The sequence below is a fragment of the Haemaphysalis longicornis genome, unplaced genomic scaffold, assembly GCF_048455015.1.
Source record: "Haemaphysalis longicornis isolate Haplotype H1 unplaced genomic scaffold, Haemaphysalis longicornis Haplotype H1 scaffold_10, whole genome shotgun sequence".
NCBI classification, from domain to species: domain Eukaryota; kingdom Metazoa; phylum Arthropoda; class Arachnida; order Ixodida; family Ixodidae; genus Haemaphysalis; species Haemaphysalis longicornis.
This window is the reverse complement of record NW_027526204.1, coordinates 111652552-111676146: the sequence shown is the minus strand read 5'-3', so window position 1 is coordinate 111676146 and position 23595 is coordinate 111652552. Positions and strand designations below refer to the sequence as shown.

Genomic DNA, 23595 nt, shown 5'->3' with positions numbered 1-23595 from the left:
AATGAAATAAATGTAGGAAATACCCAACGAAAACCTGGAACACAGTAAACTCATTAGGCGGGAGAACACACAAAAGTAGTATCGACGGAACTATTACTACCAACTTCTAAGCCATTGAAACGTATCCGTTAGCAAATAATTTCAATAAGTGTTTCTCTAATGCCGCTGTTAAATTGCGAAGTACGAATCCACCAGTGCCGACTTCGAATTCAATTATGAAGTCTAACGAGCACCCAGCATACATTTATGCTTTAACTTAGCTTGAAATATTTTCCGCGCTGAGAACTTTGTCCTTGTTCAGATCTGCAGGACACGATCGGATCCACGTTATAGTTATTTTTATCAGTTTTCAAAAAGTGAAGAAGTTACTTCATTAAATTTTAGAAGCATTTTAAATACAGGCTAGATTTCATCACAAATGAAGGTATCCTTAAGACCTATCTACGAAGGTCGTCCGAAGCAACGGTATGATAATTATAGGCCCACTACAATGTCACCTGCCGTGCCAAGTATGCTGAAATTCTTTAGAGAAGGACGACTTCATTTAGTGAAAGTACAAGCTTCAATCAAATATTTAATACAGGTTTTTGAAGGTTCAACCACACTACTTGAAGTCCTTTTGGATTATGTAAATGAGAAAATCTACAATAATAAAATTGTAGTCGCCCTCTTTCTAGATTTACAAAAACAATTCGATAGAATGAACCAAAGTGTGGTCATAAATAAGTTATCTTATTTAGGATTTCGCGGAGATTATGCAGAACTTTTTTAAGTTACTTCTAGGAACGATATCAGAATGTAATGTAATGACACTAATATTGACTTGTTACCATTGATGTTTGCTGTTCCAAAAGGGTCAATTTTAGGACCTTTATTGTTTCATTTTACATAAATGATTTGGCTCAGTTATCCTTACATTCTAAAATATTCCAGTATGCAGATGGTGCGGCACTTTTTTGGTTAATGACAGTTACATAGATGGAATCAAATGATTAAAAATGGACATCTCTAAACTATTTACAGGGTTTCCCAGAGACTATATTTTTACAAATCACGATAAAACGCACTTTACTTGTTTTCACAGCCCGCGCAGAAAAATTGGTTCTTCGTTTGAACAGTTTCTTCATTGATATCCTGGCAGGAATTGTACATGCCAATTCTTCAATTACCTCACCAAAGTAAAATATTTAGTTGTTTTCTTCGATGGCACATTTTCATTTATCCATCATTTTGAGCATGTTGCGCAAAACTGACAGTAGGTTTCTTGCGTTTTTTATAAATTAAGAATGGCTTGTGATGTTCGTCTAGGAACAGTGGTGTAGAAATCTTGGGTGAATAGATATTGGGGAACGGGAAAACTATTTATGGGTGGGCTTCAAAAGAGAATTAAATATTTAAATACCATTGTTCGTAACATAGCAAGAAACGTTGTTTATAGAATAACATGCAGTAGTACAGCCATTGGAGATATACTTTGTAGTCACTCTATGATAACAGTGCAAAAATGTCTCATGGCTACACTGCTCATATAACACATTTTTTAGATAAATACAAAATAAAGAACAAGAAAGCTTGGGACCTCCGTAATATAAAACCTTTTATCAGAGCTAGACTGTAGAGAGGGTATGCTAAAAGAAAATGAGCCTTCTATGCACCTTGTTGGTTTATTAATGAAGTAATTTCTTACACATTCTAGAGTAGCTTCAGCTAGCAAACTGAAAAAAAAACGTAAAAATGATTGGGTGCAATCAAAGATAGAGTAGTGTGTATTGTCACTCTGTAATGTTATTTCCACTGTTGTGTATATAATTGCCTGTTCTTTTTTTGTGTGGTCGCTTCTCGCCTGATAACCATAAAAATTATGGCATTACGGTTATCCACTTTTTCTTTATGTTTATATATGTATGTGTTTTACTTGGTTATGTATGTGCTATACTCCTCTCATTTTTGTGCGCATAGTCCATGCACAGTTTGGTTATTCAATTGCTTTCTGTACATTGTTATAGGCTTCTTGCGTGATTGATGTTCCTGTGATCACTGAGCTGCCCAGTCCGCATACAAGCTCCTTTGAGTGCTTCTGCTAAAGGCTATAAAATATACCGTTTCATAGGCGAAACAAACTCAAACTTCAATTTATAACCCAACACGGGCTTTGTTGGCCCCACTTTCTCGACGTTCATGGAATTAACCAGTTTCTTCGCCCGAAACATGTGGCAACAATTTTCACTGAAGTGGTGAATGTGGCTATGCTTTCCGAGCCGTTTCCATCAAGAGCCGTTGTTGGGCTTGGCGGTACGTAGCATACAATGCTCTGTGTTCTACGACTGAATGCTTATACTTTCGCGTTCAATGAATAACCAGGGATTCTTAGGCGTGCGAGAATTTTAGTGAGTCCCACCTGGGGGCTTTTTGAAGCACTAGGTCTTGCGGAGACGCCAAGGAATGTCAGTAAATGTTTGTAATATCGATAAAGTTTGACAACAAACAACTGTGTGCTTTCTGGAGGCTGATTACTAGTTACGGCCACCGGACATTCTATTATTGTCGCGGGAGCATCGTCCGGAAGTGGATCAGCGCTTATCAGGGTAGAAAGGGGCGAACAGTTCACATGCACAGTGTAGTTTCCATGAACTGGCCGCACAAGGAACATTGCCACCCCCCAGCAATGAAGATATGAGGCTGGTTACAAGCTGAAAGAAGTTGTGTCGCGCTTGCGGAAAGACCGTAGGAGACAATTGTGGCACTGGTGGCACCACACTGCGCACGTGAACTGTGAGATCTGTTCTCGCTTGTTTCGCCGCTTTCTATCATGAAAAGTCGCTAGTCCACCTGCCGACCGATGCTCCCGCGATATTATTAAAGCATTCGGCACCTTTCGTCATCCGCCGTGGTGGGCCAGGTACAATTTGGGGCACGAAAGTCCTAGGTTTTATTTTAAAGCAAATGGGATTATCAACTAGCGCCGAAGTCGCCGCCGGCGGGATAGTTTTGTTTGCCTCAATCAGTAAGATGATTACGCGGTAGGTGTCAAACTCGCCCGGCAAGTCCCATCGAGGAATTCAAATTCCGTTTAATGTTGTTTCCCTTGTGAACCGTAGTGGGAATAAATAGAATCGTACCATGCCCGCTCTGAAATTTTTGATGGGTTCTTTTGGTCATCTCATGTTAACCCATCATGTGTTCGAGGGCCCCGTATGTAGTAAAACAGCATAGTCTTCCGCCATGGCATGGCAGCGACAGTTCGCGGTGGTTGGTTGCTCTTCCCAAAGATCGCCACTTATATTTCACCTGGTGTATCATTTCAATAAATTGCTTATAAGGCATCGCTGGTACTACACCATCCCCGCACATCTTGTACGCCGACTTAAATGCTCTTTATCACCTCGGAGGCAGCAGAAAAACGACAACTAAAGGAAGACACCTTCTGGACATCAATCACAAGCATGGTATGCGCGTTGTCAACTCTTGGGAGCCCAACGTCTGCGAGGAAAAGATATCAGCGCCTTTGGTGTCACTTTAGTTTTGTTACAACTTCTGCCTAAGACGAGCTGGGCATTCCCAGTCGGCACAGAAAGTGTGCCCCAAGACCGGCCCATCTTTGGCCGCTTTCTGACATGTCCGGCCAGCATCAAGATTCCGGCAGCCACTGATCATGCGTTGAACGGCCAACATTCGGCAATCAGCGCTTCGGTATTTTTCCGTTCGCCCGTGTCCGGACGCACAACGGCAGCTAACCGGCTGCCAGATATTCAGTTCTCTTACGGCCGCCGATGTTGCGAAAGAGAACGACCGAAGTACGGCCTTAGGGCATCCGTTTTTTCTTTGGGAAGCGGTAATCGGCCGAAGCACGGCAAGCGACCGGCCACAGAATATGCGTATTCTTGCGGCAGTTGGTGCTCGAAAGGAGACCGGCCGGGGCGTGGCTGCCGTGCATTCGTTGTTTCAATGGTGAACCGCGCGTCCGGCGGTAGAATATTCGTTTTCTTCGGGCAACCACGGTTATGAAGGATACCGGCCGACGTGCGGCCCCAGAATATACGTTTTTCATTCGGTTAGCTGTCCTCGGCCGAATTACGGCAAGCGAATGGCCACAGAATATTTGGCAACCCGTGATCAAGAGGAGACCGGACTACGTAAGGTATCTGGTTATACGTCATTTTTAAGTGCGAATGCACTTTATAAGCGACCCCAAACGTTCCACCGCCGGCGGCGGCGGCGGCGGCGGCGTCCGCAGTCCTCCTCTCCCTAGCAACGGCGTGGAGCGGAGAGGAGCGTCGGTAGCAACGGCGCGGTGACGTCACTTCACCACGTGACCGCGCTCGCTCCGCCTCCTCGCCGTGGCTGCGCGGGTGCGCGCCGCTCCCCGCACCGCTCCTCGCGCCATGACGTCATGATATGACGTCACAGCGCGCCTCCTCTCCCCAGCCGCTGCCGCGCGCCTCTCTCTCCACCGTGACGTCTCACTCTCTTCTCTCCCCCTCGCTCGGCTGCAGCTGCCGTGCGCCGCTGTCCCTCTCCCCTTGCGCTCGCCTCCTCTCTCAGCCACCTGGCTAGGCGCGCTCGGCGCGGCGTACCCCCCTATATATGCAGCGATAAACTGCCAGACCTCCGTGGGTCGGCTCGCGCGCGCTCACGGGCGAATGCCAACGGATTTTAACTTTACTCCCCCTCATAGCATCACCCCGTGCATTCGCACTTAACCATGTTCACCCTCGGGGAAATGCTTGGGAGTTTTTTTCGGCAAACGGTATACAGCCGAACAACGGCACTCGCCTGGGCGCCCAGAATTCATGCACAGACGTGTTTGGAAGGAGACCGACCGGTTTTTGCCTGGGGGGAGAAAAAGCTGTTAGGGAGCCGAACGACGGGGACGCGTTTTTCATCCACTCCGTGTTTCTACGTTTTAAATGAACGAGCATCGTTTGTCAAACAGTAGAGTGTTCTCGGTGAACGGACAAGGTGCAAGGACTCAGTGGACATTAGCAGGGAACCTTTTAGGCCATCGAAATGTCATTTATTGCCACAAGAAGACTGTGCCACACCGACGGGTGAGCTAAGCCTCGCCAGATATCGCCGCTACCACGCCTCTGCCGCCGGCTTCGTCGATGCATCAGCTCGAGGCTATTCGCCCCCTCAAGAAATGGAGAGCATTGGAGACATCGACTCGGCAGAGATGTCCGATGTGAGATGGAGATGGTTCACCAAAATAACTGGCCTTCAAGGGCGTCAAGCAAGCGGCCACCACGCAGGAGCTAAACCGCCACCATGTCAAGGACTCCCCACCAAAGAAAGGCAAGTGCGAGCAAAAGCGCAAGTTATTCACTTACAATTAAACTGCGACAAGCAGTGTTGCACTATGTTGTTGGTGATAAACGTAGAAGAGATTCGCTTGTGTATTGGTAGGATCAACTTCATGCCCTGCACTATGTTACTTCATGAGATTTTACGACTGCCTATTTGGAAAAAAAATTATTTTAAATTTGCGATAACAACACAGCCTTGTCACTGACGAAGCCTAGCTGTTAATTTAGTTCCGATGTTTGAAGGTGAGCTTAGCTACTCTTGGGATATGACTCATTTGGTTAAACATAATCGCCAGCATCCTAGCAAACACGGATTTTGTCAGGATTTTCTTGCTCAATGCAGATTGTTGAGTTCACGCACAATTTATCTCTTGCAATAGAAAAGCTTAAAGTGGTTGACTGTATATTATTGGACTGCAAAAAAGCAAATCATGGTGTTCCATATCACCTTCTGCGTAGTACATTTCATTCTATGAACTGAATGAATCGGTTTTTGCATTGTTATTACTATTGCCCTATAGCTTTGTTCAAAAGTACTGTGTAGTTTTCCGGACTATAGCGAATGAACGTGATTCCCTATACCTGCAGCTTTATTCGAATTTAATAACATCCTGGTGTGCTAATTCAGATAAGTTTTTGGATGTTAAGCAGAGTGTTAACGACACCTTTACAAGAAAATCTTCATTCCAATTGAATACGTATACCGTAAATTTCTGCTGTGACAACGGCCGAGGAATATAAATACCTAGGAGTTTATTTAGGGAGTGGTTAGAGGTTGAATAGGCAGGTTCACACCATTAAAGGTACGGCTGCATATGTCTTTGGCTTTCTGAGACGAAATTTCAGTGAACCTTCATCTAACTGAAACGCACAACCGTATTTCTCTCATGTGCGCTCAATCTTGGAGTACGCATTTGTTTTCGTGGATCCCTGCACCAAAGAGGTGGTTGATACGAGTGGAAACATACAAAATATGTCAGTGCGATTCGTATTATGTAATTGGCACGCTTAACTTAGCATGAGAGAAATTAAAAGTAAACTAAAATGGCGCGACGTGAAAGACCACAGACGAAACCACAGGTTGAACTTTTTCCGTAATATCTATCATTCGAAAACTGGAGTAGAAGGGGAGAAGTAGGTCCAAGCGCCATTCTACATATCGCAAAGTGAGACCGCTAGCTTAAATCAAATTATTAACTTTCCTTTAAAGGTGACGCCTTGCGCGATTCATTTTATTTTACATCAATACTGCAGTGTAATTATCTTCCACGTATGATTGCATTAACTGTTTATAGTGACGATTTTCAGCGCGCTTTGTTGAATTATTTTGTTATTTTGTCTCATATTTAATGCTTAGTGTTATGTATCTCCCTTCTGTAATGCATGCAAAGGAAAGCAAGCATCAAATAAATAAATAAATAAATAACTAAAACAATGAATAAATAAATGAATAACAATAAATAAATAAATAAATGAATAAAATAAATAAATAAATAAATAAATAAATAAATAAATAAATAAATAAATAAATAAATAAAGTTCCCGAGGCGCAAGTTTGCCTCCGACGGGTTGGGAACCCTACGCATTCAACCTTGACCAATAAAATATTTATTGCCCTATTCGTTGCAGTATGCAAGGTTTTCTGTATGCATGCTACCATTGCTATGTTATTGGTTTGAAACAAATTATGTAACTCTAATTTTACGACTTTCCTTGCGTGAACACAGAGGGATACAACTGCAGCCACCTGAAGCAGGGCGGCGTTCGCAACGCGTCTAGAATTGTTTGAACGTAGTATGACATTAGAAGAAAATTAAGTTCTTTTGGACTATTAAGTGGTGTAGACGTATACTCATGATAACAACATTAAAATAGATTGATAATGAAAGTACCGGTTCGCTCCTTCTTACGATCAGCCCTGCGCAAGATCATCCGAAAAGTTGATCGAGTAGAAAATGTCTTTGCAAGAAAAATGGGCAAAAACTGTGCATACTGTTTTGTGAAGGAGTTATATTAAATGCTCCTGAGTGTTTTGTTGAGAACCAAAACGCTTCTTAAAGGCATTCACGCCGGTTTTATATACATTAAAATTGGTCAAGCAACTGTTACAAAAATAGTTTATGTAGTCATAACATGAAAGTGTTCCGGAATATTGCCATAAAAGAAATTGGCTCAAAGCGGCGCAATTTATCTCTCTGAAATTCAGCCCACTGAAGTATGCGCCCTCCACCGCCCCCACCCCCCCACTTTCTCTTTCCCCGTTTATTACACGTAAGCCGCCCCACAGAGGATATCAGGACCTGGACAATACATCTATTCAAGCTTTACAAAGAACTGAATATTTTCTGTGTTCGGCAGTAAAAGAGGCACAGCAATTAAAGGAACGACAATTTGTGAGCACTGTTTAATAAATGAATTTTGCTGTCAACTGAGGCTGGTAATTAAGCAAGGCTGCGCTGAAAGCTTGACGGCTGGTGGTTTCGCGCGAGCTCACTTTGATGTGGATGCATTGGACCCAAAATGCTGGGTTTGTGCTGCTTCTGCACTGCGCGAATGAGTCATCTGCTTGCGCGACATGCAGTGACCGGCCTCAGTACCGTTAACGTACTGTCACTGAACTCCAATGCCCGTAGCACGGCCGTATTTCAGGTAGCTTTAGCCCGGCTGGAGTCCGACGACCGCATCTCGGCTGTCCTCCGGCGGCCGTACTTCGGCCGTACACGGGTGGCTTTCGAATGGCCGGAGCCCTGCGGGTGCAATCTGGCCGTATGACCGTAAGCCGGTCGACTGGCCGACGGACACTGGCCGTTGGACAGCCATGGGAGTACGGCAGTATACGGCCAAAAGGCCCAGATTTGGACATTGGCCGAACATGGCTGCCGGAAAACGGCCGGACAGAAAATCACCGGCCAAAGTACACCGGCCTGGTTTAGGCCGAACAGTCCTTGGCTGCCTGGGTTGGGCATTTACTCCATGGCAGCGACCATTCTCCGACTTACATTGCGGTGGTTGGCATCCCGGGTTCCCGTGCTAAACTTGTAATTCACTCCTCTGACTGGGAGGCATTAAAAATGGGATGGATGAAGCGTGTGCTCGCTGAACTTGTATAAAACCTTTGTGAACACCGTGTAAAAAACTCTAAAGCTGAGATCAAAGCTCCTGAAGCTTCCGCATACATACGTCCTTTCCGGCACAGAGCATGATAGGCTTTCCGCAGTTAGACGAAGAGAAGAAAGTGCACGCCGGACACAATCGCCTGGAGATATCCGAGCTTCAAGGTGAGCGGAGAAGAAATTAAGGGGCCTATGACCAATTCCCTCCAAGAGTGAGTTGGAATTTTAGTGCCCCAAGCTGGACCCCCAGAAGTCGCTCTAATGAATATGGCACATTCTCAGAAGTTTGGCCCCCCCAAACTCCCCTGTACTTGTCCAAATCCATCTCAAGGAGGAAGAACACCGGTGACATCCACGTCTCTGACGCTTGGGGCATGAAAATTACTGCAGCGGCAGCAGCTCTTTTTCCGTCATGCTCTCCCTCAACCTAAATATGCTCCGAACCGGTTATCCCAATGGCCGGGCCTTTCTCATTAGCAGAGTTGCTCCCTTCAGCAACTTCTATCATGAAATCGAGTTGTCCGGCACCGGATAACATACCTACACAACAATCTCACATCTAGCTGAAGAGGGAAAAATTTTATTCTGCATTCCTACAATTGTTTGGAGGAAACTGGCCGTCCAGAGCCAAGGTGGAAACACTCCCGCGTTTTCCTATGTCTAACTTTTGGTAATGTCGCTACCGTCATTGAGTCCTTCCGACTTGAAGCCATCCGGAGTATTCTGAGTTTCACTGTTCGTCATCAGTTTCACTCAAAAAATAAAACTGGTGGGAAACTGAAGGACTGGGATTTCAGTATCCCAAATATATACCGCACAGATGTCCAGCTTTCGGAAGGGTCATAGCAGCGAATAGAAATACACAAGCTAATTGTCGGCGCAGCAATATTGTGCCGTGTTCCTGAGATAAAGTCAGCGTACTACTGCGTGGAGGTATAAGTCATCCCCTCACCGATGAAGTCTATTGGCTTTAGGTGCCGAATTTATGGATGGGTATCAGACTAATAGGTATGTTTGCATGTCTACAGGCAGCGGCGCCTCATCGATACTCAAGTTGGATCGAGGTGTCGCTCATGATGGGGTGCTGAGCCCTGCATCCTTGAACATAGACATAATAGGCATGAACAAATTCGCGCCCCAGTCGGTAAAAATCTCTCTCTTTGCTGCAACATTTGCATATGGCATCCTGGCCGTATGAACGGAGTATTATCGTGAAGACTGTAGCGGGCAAGGGACTCCATTGTGGCATTTCAGGTAGCAGAAAGTTCAGAAATCTCATTGAACAAGTGTGGTGCGATCGCTTTGATGAAGCGTGACCTTACGCTCTACAGCCTTAATGCGGGAGGCCGCAATTCCATGCGTCCAGGCTTACAAGATGTTTCGGGTAGCACTGGTAGTAATCTAAGTTGCTTGCCTAAGGCCAGCCACCCCAAGGACAAGATTACTTTATTCACAGGCATATTCCGCAAGCCCTATATCAACACCGGCAGTTCAATGAACTCTCTTTTCCGGCTGTATGAAGCTGTTTGCGTTGACCTGCGCTAGAGCACCCCTGCTTTCGTCCCTCTATGGAAAGGAAGTTCGAAACCGCTACAGGGCATGCAAGCACAAATCTTGCGGGACCACTTTTTCATTCTCAAGACAGCCTCAACCATCAAAAGATCCATATATTGGAAGTTGCTCTTGCCACTCGCTCTAGACATTCAGCAATTGCTTAGAGCGTGTCTCTGGATTGTGGCAAGACAGCGTTGTCATCCTTTAGCGACAAGCTGGGCCAAATAAGTGGGTGTATTGTAACGCAGCTCTATCAACAGCCTGCTCCTCCTGAGCACCCAGCCAGGATGTTCCTGGTTATACCATAGACCACGACTGTGCCCGGCATAACAAGAAAGGAGCACGGTCCGGTTCCCATGCACCCTGAAGTTCTTCGCTCTGGGCTATATTTCACGAAAATAGCAAGAGCACTCTCATTTGTGCAATGATGGGTTAGTGTTATCCGCATCATATACTATTCGGGCTCAGATACGATCATCACGAACCACCGCCAGTGTCGTTTTCCGCCCCAGCATGTCTAATACGGCTATAGAACTTGCAGCTCGGCTGATGGCTTTCGCTCACATCGTCACACAGACCGCACGAGAGTTAGCTATCTTCACCGACTCAGGGGCCGAATTTCAATAACTAGCGTCATTCAAAAAAAACCAGCTCATGTTTGACATACACGCTCTACATCTCCAAACGCAATACGAGCACCTTCGCATAGTAGTACAGTGGGTTCTTGCCCATTGTAGGATAACTGGCAAAGTCAAGGCTAAAGATGCTGCATTGTTTGCGCATGACCATTGGGCACCGGAAGAATCCATACCATTCCGAATATCCACTCCAGGAAAGATGCCTCTCCCCTGCATCTAGAGAGGCATGAAACATGCAGCGTTCAACGTGGGCTGACGTATCAAATCAATACGCGCTGATATACTCTATTCGTTCAAACTGCAAGAAATGCCACCTGGACACTCGGCACTGGACTGGACTGGAAGTCGGCAAAAGCCTGCGTTAGAATGCCGCATATGTGGGTGTGGTTGAATGCCTCATACAGGCGTAAATTCATTTTTAGGTTTAAACGGACATCATCGCCTCTCTGCACGCAATGCGATGTGCTAGTAATCCAGCAGAACCTGCTCTGTAAATGTGCTCTATGTAGTGTACAATCAGTGCCTTTTGCACTAACTCTTTCTGCGTACATTATATGTATGGACGTTTGAGACACGTGGGCATGTTCCAAATGTGTTTTACGATCTAAAACACTCAGATGGCGTACTTACAGCAGGCAGCGCTAGATCAGTCTCTGTGAATATCAAAACGCATCGGTGCGCATCCGCATCTTCAATATCATCCACATCATCTTTATCACGTAAACATCTGCCACGCAAAGTTAGGCATTGTAGCCCGGCTAACATCGCCAGAGGTTAGTAAAGACACTTTCCCCTCTCTCTCTGTCTCTCTCTCCCACCACTGATAAACAGCCGGTCAGAAGCGGGTGCGCCACGTGTGAATTGCCAGAAGGGCGGCTAGTAATCTTTCGGATAGGGTAACTTGTTCTACATGCCTATATCTTGTAGCTCACCATCAGTTATAAGGCACAAAAAAGCAGGTGTTAATACTTACTAATAGTCTTTCCTTGATTTAAAGTGTCTATAGTTTTGTCACCGAAAAGAATCTGTGAAAGGGTAAGGAAATGTGCTTTTTCAGTGCTATTACTTTTAGTGCCAAAAGATTTTTAACACAATTTCAGGTCCTGTCTCTTGAGTGGTAATTTCATGTAGGTGAAAAATGGTTCGTGCTTTACACTTAAGCCTAATAAGCCTACAATTTGTGAAGGAACCGCGATTACAAAAGAGACAAACGTTGTGTGTGTGCCTCTCTGGCACAGACAATCCTGCGACAGTGTAGGTAATGGCCAAGGCTCGGTTTTCACAAATAACTTCTAGAATGCAGTGAACGGGGCAAAGTGTGCTTTTGCCATTTTCTGATCACCATGCTTGGATGCTGGGAGAAGAAATTACTTTCCGTTGTTGTAGGTCAAGCGCACAAATTTTCTAATATTAGTTGCGTTGTTTTGCCCTACAAACGCCTACGCTGACCATTAGGATTTCAGATAAAAATTAATGTTTTAATAATTCGTCAGTATAGGTTCCGCCTGATAATACATGAAAATTGCAGCTGCAGACGAATTTTACTCACACAACTACACAAAAACGGTAAACTTTTCCCACTTTGCGTGTTCGACGTCTCTGCTCTTCAGTTCGTGGCCGGCGCATGGTGTTCCCTTGCACTGGTGCCAAAAACTGCGTTGTGCCGGCATCGCGCGACGCGCACCGCGGCGGCGTTGCGCGTCGCCGAGCTCGCCCGAATTGTGCTTGGCAAGCTCGCAGAATGCGAAGTAGTGCTCAGTGGAAGCCTGTCCGTGCAGATGGATGACGACGCCAAGATGCATTATTTTCCACGCGACGACAGGCAGCGTTAAACGTGGACGCCTCCAGCGTGGCTGTCGGTGCTGTGGTTGAGCAGTTCGTCTCCGGTTGGCAGCCACTTGGTTTCAACTCCCAGAGGCTGAAACCTGCCGAGACGAGGTACAGCACCTTCGGGCGCGAGTTACTGGCTGTCTACCTTGCCATCAAACATTTCCGGTGTGGGGTCTTGTGATCGCGGGAAAATCTGCAAGTATCTTCTCGTACACGGAAGATGGCACAAAGGCTCGAAGTCCGGTCGCCGTGGCAGAGGAGAGAATGCCATGTACTGAAAGGCTCGTCGTCATGTCCACGAGGCGTGGAGAGTGCACGTCCACGGCCAGGTTGTAGCAAGCCAGGAAATCAGCACCGAGAATGGGCTGCTTGATGTCAGCAATTGTGAAAAGCCACCGGAAGGGGCGACGTAGGCCAAAATTGACTGTGAGCGACCGCTGGCCGTAGGTGTTGATCGGCGAGTTGTTGACGGCGATTAACGGGGAGGTCATTTCTCTGCGTCGTCGGTCTAGCGAAGAGGCCGGTATGACGCTGACCTCTGCTCCCGTATCGACAAAGAAGCGGTGGCCGGCAACCTTGTCGGTGACGTAGAAGAGGCGGCTGACTGCATGACCGGGTTCACTTGCCGCCGCCAGTGTCAGGTCTCCTAGTTTCCCGTCCATGAGCAAGGTTGGCTGCACTTGCGGGCGGCAGTGCCGAAGGTACGATGATACCAACAGACGCCCGAAGGGCCAGGCTCACCGCGTGTTGCGGAGGAGCCATGTTGAGAACGGGACGGGGATGGGGAGTACCCTCGGTCACGGGATGCACGTCGGCGTCGGTGCAAGAGGGGTGCGAGGGATGACAGCTGATGGCTGAGTTCATCAATACGGCTCTCAAGTCGACCAAGCCTGGAGTCGTCCCTTGAGGTGGAGGGCGTATCGACGACTGCGGCGATGCTTTGGGACCGGGAATAGTCCGCGATGCGGTCAGCCAGTTCCGCGAGTTGGTTGAGTGGCATGTCAGCGGCTGCCGCAAGTACCAATACCATGTTCTGGGGGAGGCGTTGAAGGAAGAGCTCCCGAAGAAGTGGATTGTTGAGGTCCTGGCCATGATCGCCCAATAGCTGCCGCATGCGATGTAGCAACTGCGAGGGTCGCCTGTCACCGAGCTCCTCGGTCTTCAGAAGCTGCTGCAGCCTGCTGCGCTCCGACTCCGACTTGCGTTGGATGATCGCTGCCTTTATGTGGTCGTACGGCGCTTCAGGGTGTGGGGCGTCGAGGATGTCGGCTAGCTCATCCGCGATGCTGCCTGGCAAGGAGGTCACGACGCTGTTATATTTCATCTCCTGGCTGGTGATGCGATGCAGACGGAAGCGCGCTTCGACTTGCGTGAACCATGTCCGCGGGTTCCGAGTCCAAAACGGGGGTAGAGTAGCGCTGTGCACAGCCGCGGTTGTAGCGTGAGCAGGCGGAGCTGCTTCGTGAGCGGGCGTAGCTGCGCCGGGTTGTAGTTGGCCCGCAGAATCCGGCGAAGCCGAAGGGTCCGACATGGCGCGGTCAGAAAAGGCGAGTTCGGTCCACGTCACCAAATCATGTCGCGACCGGCGCAGTGACAACCAGCCACGACAGCGTTCGGGCTCGAACTGATTTTTAATCCTCCAGCACGAGCGCACGTGAGCGTGCGCCTCGTGGTTCCGCCTTCGTCGTCGTCGTCGTCTCGGCGCGGTGGACACGCGCCGCTACATGCTGATGACACCCTGCTGGTATCTGGCAACTCTGGTTATTCTCTCGCTTTCTCAAATTTTCACGACGATGCAAAAAAGGTAGCGGATTGCTTCGAAGCAAATTTAATACCAACCAACCCTGTAAAAAGTGGGCTAGTTTGTTTCCGAAATCGACGGAAAACAGTGCCGAACGACGGCTTCATTACAATACACTCATCAAATTATGCATATTTTTCCTCTGCCCTTATTTCCTGTGTCGAGTCTGTTAAATACCTAGGTGTACATTTTGATGGGGATCTTTTGTGGAACACACACACAACTCACGTATTTAAAAAGCTTAGAACTAGGGGTGTGCGAATTTTCGAAAATTTCGAATATTACTCGAATATTAAATATGTTGTGCACGTATTCGCTTCGAAAACTATGTATTCAAAACATTTCGAATATTCGAACAGGTTTGAATAATCGGCTATTATTGAATATTTGGATTGATTAGTTTGATGAAGGGTGAGTTTAAGGGTGTATTTCAACTTCAGAAAAGGGACCGTAACAGCGTTTTCTTTAAAGTGACATATTTGGCTTCTATGTTTTCTATCTTGTGTGCTTGCAAAGTTTGTCAGCCAAAATCCATCGCAAAGTGGTACGAAGAATACTTCGGCAAGCCGCGGTGACAAAATGTCAAAGGAAATGGGCGAAAAACGGCAATTTTCGAAGCGCTGTATCTCTGCAACGGTGCCACCGGCCGTGGCCATTTTGGTACCGTTGGACCAGCCTAGCGATGCTCTTTCCGGTCCTTACCGTCTCTTTTATCTTCGTTCATTTCACAAATGCACGAATGGCAGAAAAATAAATGCGCATAAACGAAGCCAGAAATAGATTCTGAAGCGTGGTTGGTCTTCCGGTCGGCGCGCGTTGAAACGGCCCTCCTGCTTCGGCGTCGCTGCGGCAATGAAAGATGGCGGCCGCCTGAACTGTTTAGTGCGCGTCTATGAGTTAATTTGCACTCCCTCGCTTGTCCAAGTTTCTGTTCCATCATTTTATCTGCTATGGTATTCAATACGGGCAATATAGCGATGGCAATTCCTGAGATCACAAGCCGTATCACGGGAAATTGCGTGGCTCGAAAGGCCGAGATCATCGAACGCTTCTTGGTGCTCGCGACTTTACGCTGGAGGGTGAAACTCGATGTGCCCGCTTGTGATAGCGGTTCGCGCAGTGAACTTTTGGTCGTATTTGAGATGCTTACACGATTAGTTATTGCAAAACTTGACAGCAGGCTCGCTAGCGTTGGGAATGAAATGGCCGACGAGTCGAAAGCTTCGGCGCACGTGGCGTAGCCTCTGCGCGTTGGAGCATCGCCTGGCTGCACAACCTGGTACGATTGAACGCCAGTAGTTGTAATTATTGCCTGTGACTTTAGATTTAATCTTCGGAGCGACTTGGTGGGCCATGTCAAGGATAAACAAAGTATGACATGCGGCGGTATACGAGCGCCGCGATGCGGGCGAGCCATATCGCTTTCTTGCGCAACGTAAGACTGTCACGCCCTCGTCGATTCATTTGGGAATGCAAAGCACTTTGAACAAGTTTTCTATCATGTTTTATTGGCCGCTTAAGCTCGGTGCAAGGGGGACAGAAAGAAAATTTTATGAATAAAAAGTCTTCAAAATAATACTTTGAAATATTTATGGGGTTATCACAGGATTTCCAGGTGCTGTGCTAATTTTCATCAAAATTCAAAAAAATAAAAGTGGATTTCGAAACCCGCATTCCTTCATAATTATTCGATATTCGATTCGATATTCGAAGATAGATATTCGTAAACGATTCGTATTCGAAAATTTCGATATTCGCACACCCCTACTTAGAAATACTGCCTGTATGGTGCGAAACTTAAAAGTGTTTCTGCCTTTCTCTGTTCGAAAAATACTAGCTCAAACTTTGAGTTATAGTGCTCCAAGAGCGTTCATTATAAGTCACACGTGCCGTATTCGCACAGTGTATTTAAAGCAAGTGGTTTACCGTCATTCGATACATTGTTTAAGCAAAGCGTTGTGCTGAAATATTTCTGGTGTACGGATTACCCAGCTTCTAATATTAAACCTATACTGCTGCGGTACATATTTCGATAAATGACGCCAAAGGTCCGTACCCATTACGGTATGGCTGCGCGGCCATATTATGTTCCTGCTATCTTCGCCAAACTGCCTGACGAATTGTTCTCTTCAAAAACACGGAAACACTTGCGTGCTGCTATGCTGGCATTGGAAATATGTGGAAGTATGTATGTGCATGCGGTGATTGGTAGCTATTTCTTTGTTCTTTAATTCTTTTATTGTGATGAGGAAAATGCCACCCATGTAGCTGAAATCCATGTTGATTTATTTCATCTTTGTTTGTCCGTTTGTCTTAGTCTCTTCAGTTTCTCGGTTGTTGCTTGCTATCCTTTTTTCTTTCCTCCCTTTAATATTTCGTCTTCGCTCTTGTTCTTTTTTTTTCTTCTTCTACTTTTCTCTTTTTCTGTTTGCTTGTCTTTTTTAACCTTCCTGCTCTGTTACCACTATCAGTGAGTGTTTTTTATAGCAGTGAAGGCCGTTGCTGCCAGGCGACGCTGCACAAGCCCATCTGTAGGCTTTGGCGGGCCCATTTTGCGTCTGTATGTACTCCTTGATAATAAACAATGATTATTATTATTAAAATAAATTTGCGTGTGCGGTGCAAGGGTGACATACATGTACAGGTGGCTTTTTGTTCGGTGCCCCTGTCGTCGTGTATACCAACATAGGACGTACGTTTCGGCGTACATTTAAAATTTTTATTGTCAAGGCCAGACACAAATAACACCATTCTGAAACGCAAATCGGGAGTCATTATCTCAAACCTGGCGATGATTGTGCCAAAAAGTTACAGGAAGTTTGTTTTTGCCGTTCCTCGATGACACGTCTACTCAGGGCAATTCAGCTTCTCTCAGTAGTGAACAAAGGTAACTACGTCGATGCTAGCTACGCTCATTACTACAGTCCCGGCTTCGTTCATGCTGCCGATTTTGGTCGGCTGCATAAAACGGTTTGGAGGAGTGAGGATAACAAAACGACCACGTTCGCAGATAACGCTTGGATATGTTATCATTCACAGGGTAGCACGCGCACAGTCAAACAAATTTTGCAATTGGTGGTGCCAGAAACCGGAGTCGCCCCAGAAAAGGCCCTGTGGTGAAACTTTTGACTGTATTTTGCTTTTCATTTTCCTGTTTAAAGTTATACAGTATCCGAAGAGTCAGCATAACATAGAGAACTTGCATTCCGAACTTTTTGACTTTGCGTGTACAAAAAAACCTGCCGGTGCCAGAGGAACCAGAAAAGCATGCTTCATTAGACACTTACCGAAATATTGCCGCTGTCGTTTTCGAAGCGAACTGCGACGCTGTAGTATCCTGGCACAGGAACAGTGAGGTTTTTGACGTATTCGTGCTTATATTGCCAAGGATAATCGTATTTATTTGTACGAATCTTCACAAACGTTTTCTCTATATACACTTCTTCTTGAGATACGTTGATGTCGATGGCCGTTTTTTTGGGACCATAAAGATCAAAGTGTGATGTTGTATCGCTGTAACGAATTAACGTTAATGTCAAGCATGAAATAAAACAAGGAGTATTCTTAAAACGACATTTGTTCGAAACACCCATGTGGCTTTGGGATCAACAGAAGGGCAACATAGGGAGCTTTGCGATAAACTGCAAAGACAATGAGACATAGCCTTGCGTACTCTTTACCGCCATTTTTCGCTTAAGCCCATGCACACAAGTAGACATTTTCCCGAGAACAGTGTCCTAAGACAATTGTTTGCCCCCAACTGTTTTTGAATGTGGTAATTTTATGAAAGAAACCTAGTCATATTCCAAACATCGGTCATCGGTAATTTACATAGCTATGATCTTCCTGTTCCCTCAGCTTCATCTCTTTATTTGTGGTATAAATTATGTACTCTATGAGCCCCTCTATTAGGGCCAAGTTTCTGTCCTGCAAGAATAGTAATAAATAAATTGCTTTAAATAGAAATATTTCATGTTCATAAATAAAAAATACTTCTAGAATATTCAACAATTTAAAAATAACGACGAGGTGTTATAATATTGTACAAAGGTGAATGGTGTTCTGTCATGGTGTAGATGTGTAGCCGCCCCAAGTACTCCTGCGGGCCGCTGTCTTCAGGAAGAGCTGCCCGCTAGCCATCTTATAAACGGCTATGGTCTTAACAATCAAGTTTCTGTCTTTCTTACCATCTCTTTCTTGCAAACGTGTGTGGGTAGTTGGCGGTAAAAGCGAGGTTCGTCCCCCCGTTGCTCGAATATATTGCATTCCTTCTTCCAGCTCCCTTTTGCGCAATATTGAGCGAGGTGGGCTACACGGGAGCCCAGCAGTCACCTGAACGCCGCTCTCGAGGGGCTAGGGAAGCAGGTGTCAGCTTGGTACATTATGGGTATGTTGAGGACGTTCTGTGTTGTGTATTTATTGCTATGCGTAGGCGGTTCTTGAAAGATGTTTCTCCAAGCATTGCAAAAAAAGTATTTTAGCTGCGTGTAAAAGCGTGCCGAAAACGTCTTTTGGGCGAAGAGCCTTTGGAACTCCCAAACGGTTATCATACCTGGCACTTGCCAAATTGGTCAGCCAAAGGAACGTTCATGCCGGAGAGCAAGAGTGTACACAGGAAACAAAACGCTCCATTGCGTCAGATGGGGGCGAGCTACTTTGTAAAGCACAGTGAAAACTGACGCGGGCTATAGAACTTTGTAGCTTCGACGGTGAAGGAAGTGGCTTCGGCACCTGATGTACTCCGGGCTGCACTGCGGAGTGAAGATAAGGTGAACGCATGTTTTATACCCTTCTCACACCGGCAGTTTCAACCCGGATTGTAGCAAAGCGCTATTGAGTTTTCGAGCGCACTTGACGCATAGCGGCTGCTACACGGCACGTTTCAATCCCGATGGAGAAGATGCACTGGTTGCCCTCATGTACGCCAGACGGCGCTAAAATAGTACTTCGCGGCCGGCGCCTGGTAACTTTGTGTGGTTTTAGTTATACGGAGCAATATAAATTTTCCGCACGGTTATTTGGGTAAAGTTATTTGACACAATTTGTGGCGTTCGTTGAAATTGTCAACTTCTGTGGCATTAGCGGGGACGGGACTAGCACTCGTTTCGCCCGGTCGCACTTGAAAACCACGATCGCGCTTGGGGATGCAGGATTGAGTTCGAGCGGGATCTCGCTCGATCGTGATTGAAACGGCCGTGTAGCAGCGCCGGATCCAGAGTGAGCTTGACTCGGGTCGACTCAATCGCGATAGAAAGTACCCGTGTGACAGGGGTATTATTCTCCCGTGACAGACGCCGCTAGCCTGACCTCGACCAATGCCTTGTGAGTAACCGTGTCGCCCTCGGAAGCAACGTATACCAGAGGACTGCCATAGATGGTATGCGTGACTTGATATACAATTATTTCCGGCCATCAGTCCGAACGACGAAGAGAAGCAACAAGCGCTTTTGAACGGAATAAAGCTCATTTTATGCGCTCTCCGAGTAACGGGAGCCAGGACTGCGAATGAACCCTGCTTCGACCCTTCGGCGCCTGATCATCCCTGTAACAGTGTTGGTGAAGTGGTTTGGGGTACTCCAAAGCAGATAACGGAGCCACTGCATGTTCGTCGAAGCCGTCGCCTAGCTGGCTTGTCGTTCAGACCAGAAACCACTCCCACCATGACTGAAGGCAACTTTTCGGCAACCCCGCCGAGTACCGACATTTTATAAAAGGCGAAATAAGACGTGGACGGATGGCTCACGCATTACAAAAGAGTGAGAAAATGTAACAGCTGGACGCTGCGGCCCCACTCGCGAACATTGGGTTCTACTTGACCGAAACAGCATTGACGTGCTTTAAAAACAAAGAGGAAGCGTTGAATACATGGGATATATTCGTCCAGGAAAACAGGAAGCGCTTCCGCGAATTCGTATTTAAAACTAACAGTCCAGCAGATACTCCTGCAGATAGCGCAACTGCCCGAGGAAACATGTACCACTGGGATGGCATTGTGGTGACACTGAAGTTTGCATGGGAGGCTTAACACGGCAACGCTACGCACACAAGCGATGAAATACGCCGTAATAGAGGGCCCCGGATTAATTTCGACCACATAGAGATCTTTTCATCTTGGCTGAAATCTCCAACATGCGGGAGTTTTAACTTTTTGCCTGTAACAGGCAAGCCGGCACCGCGGCTGGGAATTGAAACCGCTTCGTTGGGTTCAGCAGCACAACGCCTTAGCCACTGGATATTCTGAAGTAGCGCTGGCGCCGCCATAGCGCGAAAAGACGGCAGAGCTGGGCATATATTTAAGAACATTGCCGAATACGTTTCCTATATGTGTATATATATATATGTATATATATATATATATATATATATCAAAAAGTACAGTCCGACGCTAGTCTCAAAAAACAAAAAAACAGACTTGTTTACTAACGTTTCGACTGGTGGTCCAGTCTTAATCGGAGGATTATAGCTGGGAAAGACTGGACACTGGACCACCAGTCGAAACGTTAGTAAACATGTTTGTTTTTGTTTTTTGAGACTTGCGTCGCACTCTACTTTTTGATGTTTCTTCTGGACCATTGGAAAGTTTTTTTCTTCGACCGTATATATATATATATATATATATATATATATATATATATATATATATATATATATATATATATATATATATATATATATATATTGTTATATATATATATATAGTGAGGCCGTAGATAGAAGGAGACGGGACCGTTGCTTTCGCAGCTCCTTTATTTCGAGGCGTAGGCGGGGAAGACCCAAGATGGCGACTCAGCTTTCCAGCTGATGATGATTAGCCGAAGAAGAGGTTGTGCCGGTGATGATCAGTATGTACAGCAGATGATGCGGTAGCCGCAAGCTACTGGGGATGATGATTGTTACCGACGGGGACAAACATCTTCTAGCAGGCAGCAAGACACAAACTCAGCACACACTATTGTCCCCCTCGTTGAAAGAAGCGGCCGCCTGGCCGCGTTTCAGAGTTCGTCACGGCGGTTAAGGCCTTGAGCCGGGAAACGTGAACTATCTCGGTGCCACGATGGCGGCGGTAGGAACTTGGATAAACCGGTGTGACGCGCACGTTTACAGGAGAGGTCACCTCGAGAACCTTGTACGGACCAAGGCAACGGTGCAACAACTTCTCGCAGAGGTCCGGAACACGAACAGGCGTCCACACCAAGACTTCGTCGCCGGGTCGCAATTGAGGAGAGCGATGTACAGCGTCGTAGCGTTGCTTTCGATCCTGTTGGCTCGCTTCAGTGTGCATGCGGGTAAGTTCTCGGTAGTGTTCAACGCAAGCAACAAATTGTTCGGGAGACGTCGCAGAAGGTGACACGCGAGCGGTGAAGAAGTAGGTATTCAGATTGTGCGAAGGGTGACGGCCGTATACAAGGTAGTATGGGGAGTTTCCGGTCGTGGTCGGAATTGCGGTATTGTAAGCATAGGTAACGGGAGGTAAGATGGCGTCCCAGTTGCGATGATCAGGTTGAATATACATAGAGATCATATCGGAGAGAGTTCGATAGAACCGTTCTGTGAGGCCGTTAGTTTCGGGATGATAGCTGGACGTCATCTTGTGACAGGTGTAGGAAGCTCGAAGCAAGTCGGCGAGAATTTGAGACAGAAATGTCTTCCCTCGATCGCTTAGCAAAACGCGGGGTGCTTCATGGCGTAGCAAAATGCTGTTTAAGAAGTGAGCGATCTCGGTGGCGCTAGCTGAAGGAAGTGGAGCGGTTTCAGCGTAGCGAGTCAGGTGATCCACGGCCGTAACTATCAAGCGATGACCGGCCGCTGTCGCAGGCAAGGAACCATAAAGGTCAATACCGACCACTTCAAATGGGCTTGCTGGAAACGGAAGGGGCTAGAGTAGACTGGCAGGGGGTGACCCAAGATAGCGACTCAGCGTCTCTGCTGATGATGATTAGCCGAAGAAGAGGTTGTGCCGGTGATGATCAGTATGTACAGCAGATGATTTGGTTGCCGCAAGCTACTGGTGATGTTGATTGTTACCGATGGAGAGAAATATCTTCTAGCAGGCAAAAAGACACAAACAGCTCACAATATATATATATATATATATATATAGCGAATCAGAAAATGGGAAATGAGGGGCTCCGTGAAATAAGACAGAAAATAAGGTTTGGCAGTCAAGAAAACCTCGGAAAGCAAAGGGGAGGTTGTGGTGGGTCATAGAAAGAGATGAAGAATTTTTTGAGTCGAAAAGAAAGTGGTGAAAAAATGCCCGCCGGGTGGGATCCGAACCCACGACCTCCAGAATACCGGTCTGGTGCGATAACCACTACGCTACCGGCGGGGCTGTTTCCCCAGCACTTTCTCGGGTATTTATGTTAAGGTATTTTTTTTTTGTTTCGTGCACTTGGGGGTGGTAGCCAGCGCCACTCGGACTACTCAGGGTGAAGGGGACCTTCTTTTTAACCCCCGGGCCGTGACTCAAGTGTCTACGACATGTCGAGAGTGGTCGACCAGCGTTGAACCCTCTTAAGCTCCCTTTGGCACCAAGACTGCCAGAACAGAGGCCCTCGCTAAGCATGTAGCGAATCAGAAAATGGGAAATGAGGGGCTCCGTGAAATAAGACAGAAAATAAGGTTTGGCAGTCAAGAAAACCTCGGAAAGCAAAGGGGAGGTTGTGGTGGGTCATAGAAAGAGATGAAGAATTTTTTGAGTCGAAAAGAAAGTGGTGAAAAAATGCCCGCCGGGTGGGATCCGAACCCACGACCTCCAGAATACCGGTCTGGTGCGATAACCACTACGCTACCGGCGGGGCTGTTTCCCCAGCACTTTCTCGGGTATTTATGTTAAGGTATTTTTTTTGTTTCGTGCACTTGGGGGTGGTAGCCAGCGCCACTCGGACTACTCAGGGTGAAGGGGACCTTCTTTTTAACCCCCGGGCCGTGACTCAAGTGTCTACGACATGTCGAGAGTGGTCGACCAGCGTTGAACCCTCTTAAGCTCCCTTTGGCACCAAGACTGCCAGAACAGAGGCCCTCGCTAAGCATGTAGCGAATCAGAAAATGGGAAATGAGGGGCTCCGTGAAATAAGACAGAAAATAAGGTTTGGCAGTCAAGAAAACCTCGGAAAGCAAAGGGGAGGTTGTGGTGGGTCATAGAAAGAGATGAAGAATTTTTTGAGTCGAAAAGAAAGTGGTGAAAAAATGCCCGCCGGGTGGGATCCGAACCCACGACCTCCAGAATACCGGTCTGGTGCGATAACCACTACGCTACCGGCGGGGCTGTTTCCCCGGCACTTTCTCGGGTATTTATGTTAAGGTATTTTTTTTTTTTGTTTCGTGCACTTGGGGGTGGTAGCCAGCGCCACTCG

At 46.7% G+C, this 23595-nt stretch overlaps 3 non-coding genes across 3 annotated transcripts; all 3 read right to left on the bottom strand.

Annotated features, from left to right (window-relative positions):
• Positions 1–22495: 22495 nt before the first annotated feature.
• On the bottom strand, positions 22496–22568 carry Trnat-ggu (transfer RNA threonine (anticodon GGU)). Its single transcript has one exon. It is a non-coding gene; the product is annotated as a tRNA-Thr (tRNA).
• Positions 22569–22964: 396 nt separating this feature from the next.
• Trnat-ggu (transfer RNA threonine (anticodon GGU)) lies at positions 22965–23037 on the bottom strand. Its single transcript has one exon. It is a non-coding gene; the product is annotated as a tRNA-Thr (tRNA).
• A 394-nt stretch (positions 23038–23431) lies between these two features.
• Positions 23432–23504, bottom strand: Trnat-ggu (transfer RNA threonine (anticodon GGU)). Its single transcript has one exon. It is a non-coding gene; the product is annotated as a tRNA-Thr (tRNA).
• Positions 23505–23595: the final 91 nt, after the last annotated feature.